Below are 17,988 nucleotides of genomic sequence, written 5' to 3' on the forward strand. Positions count from 1 at the left end.
ATTCCCAGTTGGCTAAGGGGTTGTATTTGCATTTGGGGCACCTTCTAAACCTCAGGTACTGGTGAAAACTTCTCTTTAGTCTTCCCTTCCTGCTTATACTGAGCATCAAGTGTGGTGACATGTGGGAGGACAAATTATGTTCAAAGGCCTGGGCATACCAATAGCCATAATCATATGTGTGTTCTATATTCCCAGAAATATCAGAGATTTTAAAGACCCATAGAGGCATCATGCTCACCATATTTTTCTTTTAGCTTTATTGTTAGCCTGTTGTTTTGTCTCAACTGCTATCCACTGCTTTCTCAGCCATGATAGTAAAAATCTACCACTGTTTGTTGTTGTGACATACTATGAGAAAAAAAGATTGTTTAGAATAATGAGCTGAGTTAGGTCACATAGACAAGCTGTCTCTGAGTGGGGTCTTCAGGAAAACCACTGCAGAAGTCAAATCATGACAATTTTCTTGGAATGGAACTTTGAAAGAGGGCCAGTCCTTTTCCAACACTCCCAGTGGCAATCAGAGTACTGCTTGTTTTCACAGTACTATACAGGTTAGTGGTTTGCAAAGCAAGAATGAAGATAGGGTGCAGGTGGTATGGGCCAAAGCAAAATAGCACAAAATTACCTGTTCTTACTGTGAGTCTGCCTTTTTTTTCTGCAGCTTGAGTTGTTACAAATCTGGTTAATTTTCAGAGTTCTGCAAAAGCTATTGTTTTGCCAGTATTTTCATTGCTTTCATGAAAGAAAGGATTTTTGATCCTTTCTTTGATCCTTTTATGGTTTCTAACACTGAACTAAGATATATGTGCATTAAGAAGGTTCAAATTAATTAGTTTATAAATTATGGGGAACTGAAAGCAGAGAAAAACAATGCAATTAAAAGCAAAAGGGATTCTTACAGCATGTGTGAAAGCATGAGATTTTTATGAGCATATGTAATAGTGGAATTGGGCAGGGTAGAGTTTAACCAATTCTTTTCACTATATTATATAAACATAGTTAATGGTTAACTCTTTCTGTTTCTGGTTATAAAATGTTACATAGCAATAGCCTTAAAGTTACATTTTATATTATGGCACGATGCTGTGTTTTCTAGTCTAAGTGGAGGGAGAGGTAGAAAGTCATTTGAAACTAAAATGTAAACCTTTGTAAATTATCTAAGAAATTGAGGAATGGATGACTAGATATCAATACACTTTAGGTAAAAGTTATGCAATTATAGGAAATTCATAGGAAATTGTCTTGAATATGTAGAGTTTATATTACAAATATTCACAGCATGTAATATTTCAGAGTAAAGCAATTTCCAGCATATACTCTTCTAAAAATTTTTTTATTGATTATGTTATTAAAATTGTCCCCAATTTCCCCCTTACCCGCTTCCACCCAGTACCCAATTCCCTCTAGCAATACCCCCCTTAGTTTCATGTCCATGGGTCATGCATACAAGTTCTTTGGCTTCTCCACTTTTTATGCTGTTCTTAACATCCCACTGTCTATTTTGTACCTACACATTTGTACTTCGTAATCCCTGCACCTTTTCTCTCATTTTCCCCCCTCCCCTTCCCAACTGGTAACCTTCCAAATGATCTCCATATATATGGTTCTGTTTCTGTTTTGCTTAGTTTGTTTTTTTTTTTAGATTCAACTGTTGATAGTTGTGAATTTACTGCAGTTTTAATGTTCATAATTTTGATCTTCTTTTTCTTAAATGAGTCTTTTTTAACATTTCACACAATAATGGCTTAATGATGATGAACTCCTTTAACTTTACCTTGTCTGGGAAGCACTTAATCTGCCTTTCTATTCTAAATGATAGCTTTGCTGGTTGGAATAATCTAGGTTATAGGTCCTTGCTTTCCATCACTTTGAACACTTCTTGCCAGTCCCTTCCAGCCTGCAAAGTTTCTTTTGAGAAATCAGCTGACAGTCCTATGGGAACTCCTTAGTAGGTAACTATCTACTATTCTCTTGCTGCTTTTAACATTCTGTCTTTATCTTTAACTTTTGTCATTTTAACTATGATGTGTGTTCCATTTTGGTCCATCTTGTTTGGGACTCTCTGTGCTTTCTGCACTATTTGTCTATTTTTTTCACCAAATCAAGAAAGTTTTCTTTCATTATTTTTTCAAATAAGTTTTCAATTTTTTGCTCTTCCTCTTCTCTTCTGGCAGCCCTATAATTTGGATGTTTGTACTTTGAAGATGTCCCAGAGCTTCCTTAACCTATTCTTGTTTCTTTGGATTCTTTTTTCTTCTTACTGTTCTGATTGAATGCTTTTTTAATCCTTATGTTCCAAATCATTAATTAGATTCCTGGTTTCATTCTCTCTTCTGTTGGTTCTCTATATTTTTTTCTTTTTCTCATTTAGTGTAATCTTCATTTCTGCCTGAGTCTTTTTTATGCTGTCAAAATACTCAATGAGTTACTTGAGCATCCTAATAACCTAATAATAACTGGGAGTGAGTCTGTGTTTTGAACTCTACATCTGATAGATTGCTTATCTCCATTTTCTTTAATTCTTTTTCTGGAGTTTGCTCTGTTCTTTCATTTGAGCTGTCTTTTTTTGGTCTCCTCACTTTGGCAGCCTCCCTGTGTTTATTTCTGTGTATTAGGTAGAGTTTCTTTGACTCCCTTTCTTAATATTGGGGCTTATTGTAGAAAAGTGCACCAGTAAGTTGGATGGGGTAGAGCCTTAGGTAATTGCCAAGGTGGGGCAACCCATGTTGCTGCCTTATGGCTCTGTGGGGTGGGAGAGGGCTTGGAGAGGGGACAATGCTACTGTCTGGTCTCTGGAGTTTTGTTAGGGAGGGAGCTGTCTCCTGACACTAGCCCTCATGCCAGTCACTTCAATTTCTCCTTGAATGCCACTAGTACCCTTCTAGCTGTTTTCCTGGTGCTGAAACCCAGTGAGAGTGAGTCTGTGTAAGTCCTAAGTCCATTGTGGGCTCTCTATTAGAAGACTCCTTAGAATCCTGAAGTTTCTTCCACCTCCTCAACCCTCACTCATTTTTACAGCCAGAAGTTATGGACACTTATCTTCCTGATGCTGGAACCCTGAACTGGATGGTCTCATGTGGGGTTAGGATCTCTAGCTCCTGAAGTATCCCTCCCAATTTTTATTTACTACACATGTGTGTGGGGCCACTCCTCCTTCATCTCCATGTCTCTGCCTCTCCTATCCATCTGCATGAAAGTGGCTTCTGTAATACCTTGGTAGTTGGACTTCCATACAGCTTGGATTTCTGAGAATCCTGGGTGATATTTGTTTTGTTGTCTAGTTGTAATTTTCGATGTGATTGTGTGAGGAGGCAAGCTATGTTTACCTATGCTTCCATCTTGACTGAAAATAGCATATAATCTTGATAAGAATATTAAGAAAAAATTTTAATTCTTATAACATAGAAAATAAATATCCATAGCAATATAATTCTTTAAAATACAGAATCAATCAAATAAAGCCTTCTAACTTTTGTAGTTTATTATAAATTGAATATTTTATATGATTTAATATCTTTTAAAATCATTTTGGAGAAATAATTTGAATTCTTTGGGAGATTTGTGGGTATACATATTCTTTCTCTCTCTGTCACTACTGTGTAAAACAATATATATACATTTTGCCCTGGCTGGTGTGGCTTAGTGATTGAGTGCCAGCCAGCAAATCAAGGGTCACCATTCTGATACCTAGTAAGGCGCATGCTTGGGTTGCAGGCCAGGTCCCCAGTAGGGGGCACACAAGAGGCAGCCACACATTGATGTTTCTCTCCCTCTTTTTCCCTCTCTCTCCCTCTCTCTAAAAAATAAAATAGACAAAATCTTTAAAAATTTTATATATACCTAGAACATAATTTAAATACAGTGATATTAAACATTGTAATTATATAAGAAAGATAAGACACTGAAAAAACATCTTGTTAAATTCTAACATTGCTCTCTTCAGGATTTACTCCCAATTTCACTCTTTTGTGGTAATAATACAAGAAAACATCTCTCAGATAAACTACTGGATCTCCCAAGAATTTGGAAGATGAATAATCCCACAAACAACTTTGTAGATATGAGACACAAATTTACTGCTTAATAAGGAAGTAGGTACCTAGCATATTTAAATGTCTCATAAATAAGAAATAGAATTTTTTCTGTTTTCCAATATTAAAATCATCAAGGAACTATAGGATGTTTTCTCTGTATTCTGAAGTCTGAATTGTCTTCTATTCACTTGTTTCACCTCTGTCCACAATATTCAAAGAGATATGTCTTCTAACTACTTTAGCCAGTTCTGTCAACCTGGTACAATGTTTAAGCTAATAAATATAGGCAATAAGAACACAGTTAACTGAGACAAACATACAGTTTATTTTGTTGATTACATTTTCCTTCTCTTTCTTTATGACCCTCATTTCTCTGCTTCCTTCTCTTTTGCTCTTTCTCTTTTTTCTCCTGTCATCCTTATTTCCTTCCTCCCGGCTTTCTTTCTTTCCCTTTTCCCTTATTTCTGTGTGCACTGTGTGTATGCTTGCATGTGAGTATTGACATCCTCTCTAATTTTTACTTTCCTGTTTTTATTAGAGGATCCAGTGGGGTATCTGAGAGATGTCTTTTCTCCCCTGCATTTTTATCACAAAATTAAAAAAAAGAGAGAGCAAACTAAAATGGCTACTAAAATTTAGGAATCTGTTCCTTAGAGAATTTATCCTTGGAGCACTAGAAATGAGTGAATGGAAGCAGATTTGTTTATTCCTTTTCCATTTTTATCAGGGTGAACCTTAAATACACAGAACTTAAGTTTAAAAGCTCAACCTTCTGTCAAATTAGTATTTTTTAATTGTTGTTCAAGTACAGTTGTCTCCATTTTCACCCCGCCTTTGGCCCTCTGCCCCACCCATCCCCACCTGGTGATTAGTATTTTTTTGTGAGAGAGCTTTGCCAGATATCTCAGAGTCACTTTATGATGATCTTAGGGTTATCTAAAAATCCAAAGGATTCTGAGGTTGTGGTAATGAAAACTATCTTTTTGCTGATTAAAGTGAGTACAGACTAAAGAGAAGGTGCAACACCTTGGGGCAAAGCAAAAGATGAGATTACCTGAACTCTGTTTTTCTCAAGTGGCTACAACAGTTGTCCTCAACAGGGCTCACAAAATAGAGTGTAGAATATGATCATAACTTTAAATATTATTGCAAAGATCCATCCCACTGTAAACTGTGTCTGAGCCACTTCTACTTATATCTTTAGCTCAGAAGGTGCTACTACACTTTTAGTGAAAAATAAAAGATATTTTAATTAAATTTAGAAAACATGCATCTTTAAAATCCACCATGAGTTATGATCAACATTCACAAAAAATTAATTTGCCATAACTTTAAAATTGAGTCACATTAAACCTTCTTCAAATTTTAAAGATGGCAACCAAAACATTTGCCCAGCCTAATGAAATCAATCTAGAATTTTTGTTATTGTTTCTCCCAAAACTATAACCTATATTTTTATATTTAACTTTTTCTTTATTGGATTTACTTATATTACCTAATACCTTTTATTATACAATAAATGAAATAATACAAGGCAAAGTTTATAAAGATTAAATAAACATCTTCTCTTACTTCCCCTGCACTTCTTCAGTCCCACCACTCTGAGGAATCAAGATAAAAAGCATCTTTATGAGGTCACTCAGGCAGGGCATATTGTGAAAACTCTCTAGTTGCTCACACACTTGCAACTGTTAAATAGAGAGGATTCACATCCTTTAGGGCACATCTTCGACTAAACAGGGGCAGAATTTCTCCAAAGGGATATTCTGAGATACATTCCTTAAAGCTTCTTAGATTGCCCTGTATGATCAAGCCACCATTTGTCTGTAGCAATAACCAATTTAATGAAATATCTTTGTATTGACTTTTTCTCTATCCATTTTTAATCCCCCATTCTTTTTTTCTAATGCATAGTTCAAATACCCAACAAGTTTGCAAAATGCTGGGGACACAGGGTATGATGTCCCAAAGTGAAGGCAGAAAGGGATGAAAAATGGTTGGATTTGGAATGTACTCTCAATGCAGGAAAATAAAGACTGAACTTTGTTTTATCAATGTATATTTGAAACAATGAAGTGATTGAATGCCATAGTGGGATGGGTTCATGCAAAAATAAGACAGAATTGGAGAAAGTAAATACTGAGGATACTTTGAGAAATTCTTTTTCTGTTGCCATGTTAGTTTTGCTCCTTTACCTTTTCTGTCTCAATGCCAACACTGCAGTGTCTTACTACTTTATTTTTACTGTTATTTTATAATATGTAGACATTCATCTACTTTGATGATCTTAAAATTATCTTGGCTACTATTGAATTTGATCAAACATATAACTTTTAAAATATTTGTTTTATTGGTTAGTAATTTCTCCCCAAACTCCATCCTTCCTCTAGATCATTTATGAATTTGACTGTCTTGTTTTTCAGTTTTAACTATGAAGTAGTGCTTCATATTTATTTTTTCTCAGATAGATAGACTTGTGTGTTAGAGTCATTTGTTTATTAAACTATTGTTTTCCCTTCCCATTGAGGATAAACATTCTTTTTATATTTAAATCTCAAAGTAGTTATAGACTAGATGTTCGTGTCCCAGAAAATTTGTATTTAGAAACCCTAACATTCCCTGAGATGGTATTTGGAGGTGGGGCTTTAGGGAGGTAATTAGGTTTATTTTCGTTCATGAGGATGAGATGCTAGTTTTAGAATTGGTGCCCTTATAAGAAGAGAAAGAAAGGGAGATCACACTCTTTCCTCTTGCACATGAAAGAAGGCCCCCTTAAGCAAACAAAGAGAAGGTGGCAGTCTACAAGCTCAGAAGCAGGATCTCACCAGAAAATGAATCTGCTAACACCTTGATTTTGGATTTTCAGCCTCCAGAACTGTAAGAAATTTCTGTTTTTTAAGCCACTCAGTTTATACTTATAGTGGCCTGAGCTAAAACAGAAATATATTTCTGGAATCTCTGAGTTCTTTTGGCTAATGAATTTAGCTGGGCAGCTAAAACCTATACACTCAACAAAATTAAAGCCAAAAAGAAAAAGGTTTTATTTGCACATAATAATTCCAATATGAATATTCTGGTACAGTATGGGAGATGAACAATTATTTACTGTGGCATGGAAAGCCCTAGAGGTATGTTTTGACAATGTTTCCTGTCCTACATCTTCATCAGATTCACTCAGAGGCCCTGTGTTACGGTCTTACTAAACTCCACTTACTAAATTCTCCGAAATTACTCTGAATCTTCTATCCTTTGACTGTGTGTTTACTTTGTCCTGGAAAGCCTTCACTACCTTAGATCATTTATAAAGCTTGCTTATTAGGTTTGTAATTCATAGTAAATCTCTTGGGTCTGAATGGGTATAACACATCTGCTAGTAGTGATCGTTTTGTTTCCAAATTTCCAGTAGTTTCACCTTTTATATCTATTTCATTTCTTTATGCATTGAGACAAAACATTGAGGACAATGTTAAATAACAATTACTTTGGTTTTTCCCTTATTTTTATAAAGAATATATCTAGACCAGGGATCTCAAACTCATTTTTACCAGGGGCCACATCAGCCTCGAGGTTGCCTTCAAAGGGCCGAATGTAATTTTAGGATTGTATATATGTAACTATTCCTTAACTGGGAGCTTGGAGATCGGAGGCAGCACCAGGTAGAAATCAGTGGAGGACCTGATTCAGCCCATGGGCCTTGTTTTTGCCACCTGTGATCTAGACATTTGCATCATATTTTTTTTAATATGTGTGAAGAAGAAAAAAAGAGGGGGAAGAAAAAAGTGTAAGGAAGGGAAGGAGAAGAAAGAAGAGACAGAAGAGAATTAATTCGCAACAGCAACTCAAATTTGAACTATAGTATAATATAATTTAAAATAATACAGTTTCATTACCTCGTGTTAAATGTTAAAAAAGCTATACTGAATTGTGTAGAAGACATTCTACAAGGGTTGTTTTGAGTAAGTAAAATACCACTGTTTTAGTATAAATATTTTATGTCTTGAGTTTGAATAGCATATTTCTTTATGCATTGTAAATGTTCTTTCAATCTTACATGTGATCTGTTGCAAGACACAATTTAATCTATACATTGCCCAAGTTATAACTAAACCTTAATTACTGTTCCTTGAGTCAATTAACATGTAGTTGTGCTTAAAAATCTAAAATTTGGGGGAAAGTCTCTACTAAGATAATATAATTTTAAAAAAGCTATATTCCTGTTGAAAGCCAGACCATGTATTACTTGTGTTCTGCTTTCTTTATAGGTATTTATTATGATTGTGAGAGAGAATAAATAGAAGTATATTGATGGTGAGTCAGTATAATGTGTTAAAATTTCAAGATTTTCTGGTGAATTTCCTTTGTTTTCATCTTATTTTTCACAACTTGCGCTATTACATATTTGATATTAAGAATATAATCACTTTTGTCAGATTTTTCCCTGAGAGAAATGGTAATGGAGGGAGAGCAAGAGAGAGAGGGAGAGAAACATTGATGTGAGAAAGAAACATCGACTGGTTGCCTTGTATGACCCCCTCCCCAACTAGGGACCAAACCTACAACCCAGGTACATACCCTGACCAATATTTGAACTGTGACCTTTTTAGGTTACAGGGCAATGCTCCAACCAACTGAGCCATGTTGGACATGGCCTTTATCAGATTTCTTAATCTCTGTCTACCTTAATATCTGATTGTATAAAAGAGGATAAGAATAGTACATGCCTCAAATGGTGTACCAAGTGGGAGTATTATGAATTAAATTACTGTAACAAATTTATGTTACAGCCCTGACCCCAAATGTGACAATATTTGGAGGTGGAGGCTTTGACAGATAATTAGGTTCAGATGAGTTCATGACAGTGTAGCCTCTATGACAGGGCTAGTGTCTATAAGTAAAGGAACAGGCATCAGAGTTTCCTCTCTTGCCAGGTGAGAAGGCAGTTGTCTGCAAGCCAGAAAGAGGTCCCTCACTAAGAAACCAACCATATTGGCACTCTGGCCTTGTCCTTCTCACTTTCCAGAACTGTAAGAAGTAAATTCTTGTTGTTTAAGCCAGTCTTCTGTATTCCTTATGTCAGCCTCAGCTAAGACATGGTGGTAGAAGTGGATGGCTGAGTGTAGGCTGTAAGAGGGTTTATTGTGGTAAGACTTTAAAAGAAATATAACTGAAATTAGTCTGCTTTATTTTTCATCATGTCCTGGAAGTTCTACAAAGTGTCTATCAGAATAGTTTTAAAAAAACTAATTTCTGCCTTACTCAGCAACCATTGCCTACATTCTTTCCTCACCCAACCATTGATACCTCACTGGTTTCAAAGGAGATTTAATTATATGGTGTTCATGAAATTCTTAGAAGATGGTTTGGTGTTTGGTATGCGATTTTAAAAATGTAATTGTGTCTGTATTATGTTTATCATGGCATCTTCATTATATAGAAATAGAAGCATGAAAACCCAAAGGTCTATTATGCAAATATTGAGAAATGTTGTACCGCATTAAGTAGTGCCCCACATCTGTCTGAAAGGAGAACATAAATTCCACTTGTAAAGGTGTCCCCTCCTCACCTCCATTCCCCTCCAGGAAGGGGATAACAACCTTATCACTGGAGATGAGATGACACCAGAAAAGACCTACACAAACAAACCTTAGTAATCAGCACTTATCTTCCATCAGTTTCCTTATATATTTGCCTTTCCATAATTTTCCATTCTTAGAGGCTCAAAGTCTTCTTCCTCTGCCTTGTCACTTTCATACATAATTATTGCTCTTTGCTAAGATGCTGTATAAGCCCCAGTACTAACCATACCTCGGAGTTACTCATCACTGAGTGCTCCTGCATCATATAGGCATGATGTTAATAACAGTGTTTCTTTTTTCTCTTGTCAGAAAAAAAGAGAAATGCAGTAGGTTTCTGATTGGTGATGATGAAGAGGTTATTTCTGTACCCATTCTTGACAGTGAACTAGATCCATGAATGTCACCTAGAAGTAGAGGATTAGAAAAATGCAAGTCATCAAGTTGCAGCTGTCATTACTGGTGCCTCTTAACTGTCCTGGAGCACAGTCTCAGACCTGATACTGCTTTTATTATTTCTGAGACAAATAGTTATAAAAACCCCATTAGGGTAAGGGATCTGCAGTTGTCACAATCTAACACAACAACTGCTTTTTATGTTGTTGGAACAACAAACTAGCAGGGCTTTGGGGTCAGTAAATATAAAATGAAAACAAAATATTGTTTTTTGCAAGATTTTCTTTTTGACCAGTGCAACATAATCAAACAGCTTTTGTATTAAAAATCTGGATACCAAGAATGATCTATTTTAATGACCCAGGAAGGTGGAGAGGATTAATGAACATGAGGTTATCTCAGCATATGGTGGAACAATAAGATTCTCCACTGAGTTCTGCAATTTTAGTGGAATGCATAGTAGACTCCAAAGAAAGAAAGCCACTGCCATCCTGGAGCTTGAACAAAGAATAACCAGCCCCTAGAAACAATTAGTTTTGTATACAAGACTTTGCATAAGGACTAGTAATGGGACCAAGGCAGAGAAAAAATAGAACTCATTTATTTTATGTGGGTGGTCCAAGATCTTCCCACTGTTGTGACTCTATTGCTTCCTTCTGATTATAGGTCTTTCCTTTACAGAACTAAGGACATCAGCAACTGAAGTATGTAAACGAAGGTTACTCTTAAACAAATATAAATCAGAGAAAACAAATTTGTATTGTCTAGTGTGAAAATAGTGTTCTCTATTTTAAAATAAGGTTAGACAAAATTTTGTTTTCATTAACCAGAGAATTTCAAATATACTTTTGGCTAAGCAAAATTATTTAACCCAGAAAAAAATGTAATAAGATTACATTTACATCACTTAGCCATAAGTTTTTGTCATAAAAGTACATAGTATATAACCATGGACACAACATCCCAGGCTCAGACTGTTAGGTTGAAACAAGGAAAAGAAACCAAAACTTGATGGCACAGGAGTAGAATGCAAACGATTTTCTTCAGTATAAGGAATAGTCAGATCGATGTTCATGATTACATGGACTTCTCCATACACTTCCCACATATAGATACACACTAACTAGTTTAGAATTTGTTGTTTTGTTCTTTTTCAGGATGGTCTTACCTAGGGTTAAAATATTGAGTGTTGGTCTCACAGTTACATTTTGCTATTATGGGAAATTTATAGAATAAATGCTGATATAATTGTATATGTTCGATGTTCAAACTGTTTATTAGGATGAAGAAAACTCAATAAATATGTATGACTTTACTACTTTCTATATCTAACTTCCCATACTTTTGGGCAATTTCTTTTCCTTTATGAAAATTTAAACAAATGTGTGAAAAATGTCTGTTGTGTTTTTGACTCTGTTGCCTGTAGATATTACGTCTGCTGGTTAATTTAAAGGTAAAATGAAAACATGTAACCACCAAGGATAAAGTGAAGTTATGCTTAGTTTTGATTAGAACAAAGAAAGAAACTGTGGCCCCCAAAAGGGCAAAATTCAACAATAAATTAAAACAAATAAAATTTCATATTAGGTATGGCTGAGTGGATTAAGACAAATAATTATGAAGTTTAGTATTTTCTCTATTTAGAAATTTTTGATATAACCTTGAGAAAACTAATTTACCAGAGATTTACATTATTCATGATTTCTTTCCCCAAAACAGCCAAAAATATGCTTTAAATACTATTAATGAAAGAAATTGTGTTAAATTATAGATTATACTCTCTCACTTATCCTACTTTAATCAATTCTGATTTTTCTAAACTATAAAGAGAGGTTATGCTTTCTATATTACTTGTCTCATTTTTGTTCACCCTGAATCAGGGTGCTATCTCCTGCGTTTACTCTTTAGACCAGTTCTGTTACTCTTACTTCCATATTGCTTGGGCTCATTTCTATAATCATGCCCACTTTCATAAGCTTGAATATCTTACCTGTATTTTTCAATAAATACTATTATAACTCACTTCCTTCTCTTATGTAAGTCCTCATTTTAACTGATATCATCTATTTCTGATACACTTACGTTATTAAAACAAAAATGTGATATCAGTCATTTTTAATGTAAACAGTAAAGTTGATTAGTTTATTTAATTTTACCTTTTGTGATAATAACTACAATTCATGCAACCCTTTTAGAACTCCATAATTTCTATAAGCAGAAACAGTTAACAGTTAAAACATTCTGAGATGGAAAATTTCTATGCCTCCATTTATATAGTCTAGGTGTGGATACCAATGTTCTTTGTAAATTTGGATTTACTGACTGAGCAAAATCAATACATAATTTTGATTAATAACTCCAGCTAATATAAGGTTTATATTCTATGTCTTTCAAAGATTAATGCAATAAATTTCTCCTTTTGATGTTCCTTGACATTTTGCAAATTAAATGGAGCCTTAAATATGATCCTCTTTAGTACAAAAGTGGACAGAATCCTTTGTGACTACTTTATTAACAATCTATCAGAGCACTCAAATCATGATCCCACAAGACAACTGTTCATTTGACAGATGATGATTATTGTTATTATATTTAAGATCCATAGCCTTTAAACGTTTTTTGTGGGAAGGTGAATAAGCACACATAGATGAAGTCTCAGTCAGAGGTTTAAAATTGTGAAAGAATTAAGCTTATTATGATTATATCCTTTCATTAAAATTGTGCAGCAACTACATTAACTCAGTGTTGTACTTGCTGAAGTGATTCTGACATCCATCAATATTAATAATCATAATGTAATTATAGTAATAATGACAAAAATATTCATAATAACTCAGTGTTTACTAAGTGATAGGTGCTCTTCAGAGTGAGTTACTTACATTAAGTAATTTAAACCTTACAAAACCCTATGAATTAGATATTATTATTAACCTCAATGCCAATGTAGGATACAAGATACAACTTCATTAAGTAATATTTTCCAAGATCACAGAACTAATGAACGGTAGAGCTATGGTTTGAAATTAAACAATCTAGTTTCAGTATCAATGATCTTCACCAGTATGATATACCTTCTTTAACTTAAGTTTTAAGAGCATACTATATGGAAGGAACTGTGGAAGACAATTGGGAATTTTAGGAATCCTACCACATGCTTCCCTTGTTTATCACAAAGTAGACAAAAATGTAGCCAATAGCTCTTCAAGTGTTGTGCATTTTTGCAAACATTCGATTTTAATTTTGCTGCTGTATAATCTGTATAGAAAATGGTATGTTCTAAGTATTCTATATTCTGTCTTTGCTCCTTTCCTTTAATAATCCTTCATGTGTAATGACCAGTTTACATAAAGTCTTTTCTGTTCTTTCAGGACCAGAATTCACTCATTTTTTGTGATCCCATGGGACCTTGTTTTTGCACTCTTACTTAGGGCCTTAGGCCTAGTGTGTGCCAAACACTATGGTACAAGGTTCCCATAAATGAGAACTAGAAACAGCAAGAACAGCAGCAGTGCAGCACAAATAGTAATAATATGACATATTTGTTGACCTGGCATTGATTGTGGCACATTGAAGATATTTATTAGCCTCTATTTCCTCTAAAATCTTTGCAAAATATTTACAAGAGAAACATGTTTCTAAAAAAGGGAGCGGTGGTCATGGATAAATCCCCTAAATTAAAATGAATGTTTTAAAAAGTGAAATATTTTTTGAAATTTGAACATGATAGATGAATGGTCACTGTCTTAGAAGACTCCAGAAACAAAATACTATTGTCCATGCAGAAAAACTGAAGAAACTTATATACATTTCTAAAATTTCACTAGGTGACCCCTGAACTCCTCTTCTCTTCTAACATTCAACGTACAATATTTTACTTGCCTTTCTTCTTGAAATTCTGACTCTTCCAACCACCTTAGCCTAATTTTCTGACTCTAAGCTTAAACGGGAAATTGTTGAGAATTAAATAAAGTCTGTTAAAACAAATGTTAAAATGCACTAACAGAAACTTTTAAGAAAAGTGTTCTGGTTTATTTTTAATTCTCAGCCCCTTTTCAAATCATTTTTATTATTTCAGGTATTACACTGAATTTTTTTAGGTAGCTTATGAACATGTTTCAAGCTTTGTAATGTAGTCATATTAACACCTAATAACAATATTGACAATAATAATAATAATAATATCAATAGAGTTAAGTCAGTAATAGCTAATAGCAAAATTTTTGAATACATAAAGCAGAAAATTAATAGAAACAAAGAAAAATTAAAAATCAACAATCACAATTGAAGACTTTAACATTCATTTCTAAATTATTGACAGAACAAATAGATGACAAATCAATAAGAAGATAGAATTGAACAGTATCTGTTAAGTTGACCTTATAGATGTCTATATAATAAAGAGGCTGTTAATAGCAGAATACTATATTTTTCTCACATGTGAATAACACTGAATAATATTGAGCATAAACTAGGCCATAAAACAATATTAAATACATTTCAAGAGGTCAAAGTTATACAGAGCACGGTCACTGACCACAAGGTATTTAATTAGAAGTTAATAATAATGAGATGTTTTGAGTTTAAAAATCACACTACTTACTAAGTGGCTGAGGGTCAAAATGAAAATCACACAAAACATTGGAATATAAATAATCAACTGGTACTAATAATGTACCTATTGAAATTCACGGGCAGCAGTCAAAGCAATCCTTAGAGGTAAACTTTCTGTATTAAAACTTTCTCCCAGTCTTCCAACATCTTTGACAATCCCTCCTTGTCCTCCTCTGATGTTACTTTTTCTCTTCTATATGTTTCTTATATCTTGGTATACTTTAAACCTCTAGCCTAATTTCTTTTTCTTCTTATACTTTTCAATCTCCAGGAGATCCAATACATCTTGAAATACTAATGACTATCATTACTTTTCAGTTACAGCACAATTTTTTGAGCTCTGACCCAACAGCCTATTATGAATCTTAATTATGATTATTCATAGTTCCCCAAACTCTGTTTATAAATACATCTGATTTTGCATCTCCTCCATATTATTTCTCTTATTTACATTTACCTATTAATGTCTCCTTAATAATTTGAGAGTCATCTTTGTTTTTCTTTGCAGGTATTCATTCTCTTCCTAATGTAATCTCCAGATTAAAGGCAGAGTGATATTTGTGAAAATGCAAATTTAACCATGATTCTTCCTTTGTCTATTATCATCAGAATTCAATAAAAAATAATTGATCATTTTTAGACAGCTCTTAAGACTTTTTAAAATTTAAATGTAAGTAAATGTTTGAAGTTTTTTAACCAGAAGTAAATATGCCTGTGCAGCATTAAATGGCAGAAGTCAGCAAGGAGAACTTGATTGTCAGAGTAGTTGTTATTCGTGTGTGAATATTACAGCAATATTTAATTGAGAAATAGCTCAAAAGGTATACTGTATGTCTTTTCAAATATTTTAGACAATATGAATCAACTAATAGATAGAATTAAGATTGAAAAACTTGTTATAAATATATTTTGAATAAGTATAGAAAGTGTGGAAAAGTAAATGTGTACTAAAATTATATATGTAATAAAAATATCATTTAGATGAAAAATAAGGTGAAAATAAAACAAATATAAAATATTTTAATAGATTTCCAAGCTGACAATAGAAGGGATGGTGCACACCGAGCTACACCCCCAGGTCCCTTTGCTGGAAGACTTGTAGCAGCTTCCACCGGACAACCTCGAGCTGTCAGCAACTTTCAGGTACACCTCAGCTTTAGAAAACAGCCTTTCCAAAGGGCACACACTTCCTAGAGTGTCTGACATCTAACGACTCACGGAGGAGACTGTATCGGGACAGCCATTTTGACTCATACGGAGCATTCAGGATGGGTCATACATGCTCCAGGCCTCCACATAGAATTACCTGAAGTGTGTTAAACCTGCATCACAGTTCAACTTTCTCAATCCTCTTTTCCACCTTCCCTTCCACAGCTGTTGATTACTAAAAAAATATCCTGCATGGTAAAGTCTATATTAGCATCCAATTCTGAAAATAAAAACACACCACAAACTACAAAGAAAGATTACCCATGGTTATGAGGAAATGGGCTCACTTGTACTGTCTATACATGAAGGGGGACCCAGGAAAAAAAAAACGAAATTATCTTCTGGAGGGTGGGACCCTTGTAGTATACAGTACAGCTTTCCTCTGCAAAGTCAGTATTCTAAGAACCTATCTGTAACAGTGAACCAGATGGTGGTATTGTGAGAGGCTGTGTTAGGCTGCAGTGAATTTTTTTTGAAGACCCTTTCAATGCTTTTGCCCCTCTCATGATGGGTGATTTATGAGCCCACCTGCCCACACCATGCTGAGTGTTCAGTTTTTGACCAAAAACAGCATTACCTTCCTGCCCCACCCTCCCTATTCACCTGATCTCTCTCTCCAGAGATCTCTTTTTTGTTTTCCTGAATGAAAAAAGTCCTCAAAGGGAAACATTATGCCAAGGTGGAAGAGGTGAAACAAAAACTGGCAGAAGCACTAACAGGCATCAGAATCAACGAGTTCAAACACTGTTTTGAGCAGTGGAGAAAACATCTTATTAGGTGTATTAGACCAAATGGAGAGTACTTTGAAGGTGACTAAACTTTAAACGTGTAAGAATAAATACACAATTTTTTATGAATAAATTCTGGGCTTTTGGGGGTCCTCTCTCATACTGATTTATTTTACAATAAGCATGTTTTCTTTTTTTCTTTTTTACATGTAATCTTATAAGATAATTACATTAGTCACTTTCTTTAATCATTATACAAATTTTCAAAAATTATAAACAAACCTTTAGGCAGGAAAGAAATATCAAACTACTCAACTAAAGTGACCAATTCCACTTGACACTTTGAACAGAAAGAAACCAAAATTGTAACTAAAAATTACTTGGAAAAGAACTATAATGAGAATGTTGTTTATAAAAAGTCATGCTAATTCTTCCAGATTCATGGCCCAAATTGTTCCAGATTCATGGACCAAGATGCTTTTTTATTTAAAGAACTCAAATTGAAAATAAATGACTGAGCATATAATTTATGAAATTGGGCCAAAAATAGGTAAAGAAAACTGTCTTTAGAATAAGGAGAAATAAATTATGTAATAATCAAACGATCAATTAAGAAAAAAGGAGAAAAATAATTATAAACATATAAATATACCCAAAATATGGACATGATATGTAAATAAATTTCATCAGAAAAATATCAATAAAATATTCACAACCATGTGACTTAGGCATGTAAAAAAAATTATAAATATATAAATAAAAAGTGATTTTTAACAATTATCTTACAACTCAATGCTAATAAATGTAGCAAGCCCAAAGGAATTAATGAAGTTGAGAAAATATAAATTATCAATATTAATCTGTAATAGTGACTACATAAATTGCCTTAGAAGAAATTGAAAAATATTTGAATTTGCAAATAATAATATTCAGATATTACACCAATTTCAGACATTTCCATTGGGTGATTTATGACAGAACTTTATGGAATAAATAATCTATATGTCTTTTAAGTCATACTCCATAACCCAGTTAAAAGGAAACAATTAATTTAAAAAATGCTTCCATGGTCTTGATATAAAAAAAGCTAATCATCAAAAAATAGGAGAGTTCTTGACAAGTAATATTTATGACTGCATGTTTATTGAGCATACCAGTGTCTATGCTGAGTACTTTACATAGAGCATACCATTTACACTCTCAACCACCAGAACAAAATGTTATTTTGTTATCTCCTCATTGCACATAAATACTAAGGCTTCACTTGTTTATACAAGTTGTGCAAGGTTACAACTTCTCATTATGGTCTCCAAACCCTGCTTAATTTGTGCTTCAATTTACCTCTCCATCTGCAGCTCTTTACTGCACTCTTTGTCACTCTGCTTCAGCCACACCTGCCTCCTTACTGTCCTTCCAGTGTGCCACATATTATTCTTT

The sequence above is a fragment of the Phyllostomus discolor genome, chromosome 4 (genome assembly GCF_004126475.2).
Source record: "Phyllostomus discolor isolate MPI-MPIP mPhyDis1 chromosome 4, mPhyDis1.pri.v3, whole genome shotgun sequence".
Classification (NCBI taxonomy): domain Eukaryota; kingdom Metazoa; phylum Chordata; class Mammalia; order Chiroptera; family Phyllostomidae; genus Phyllostomus; species Phyllostomus discolor.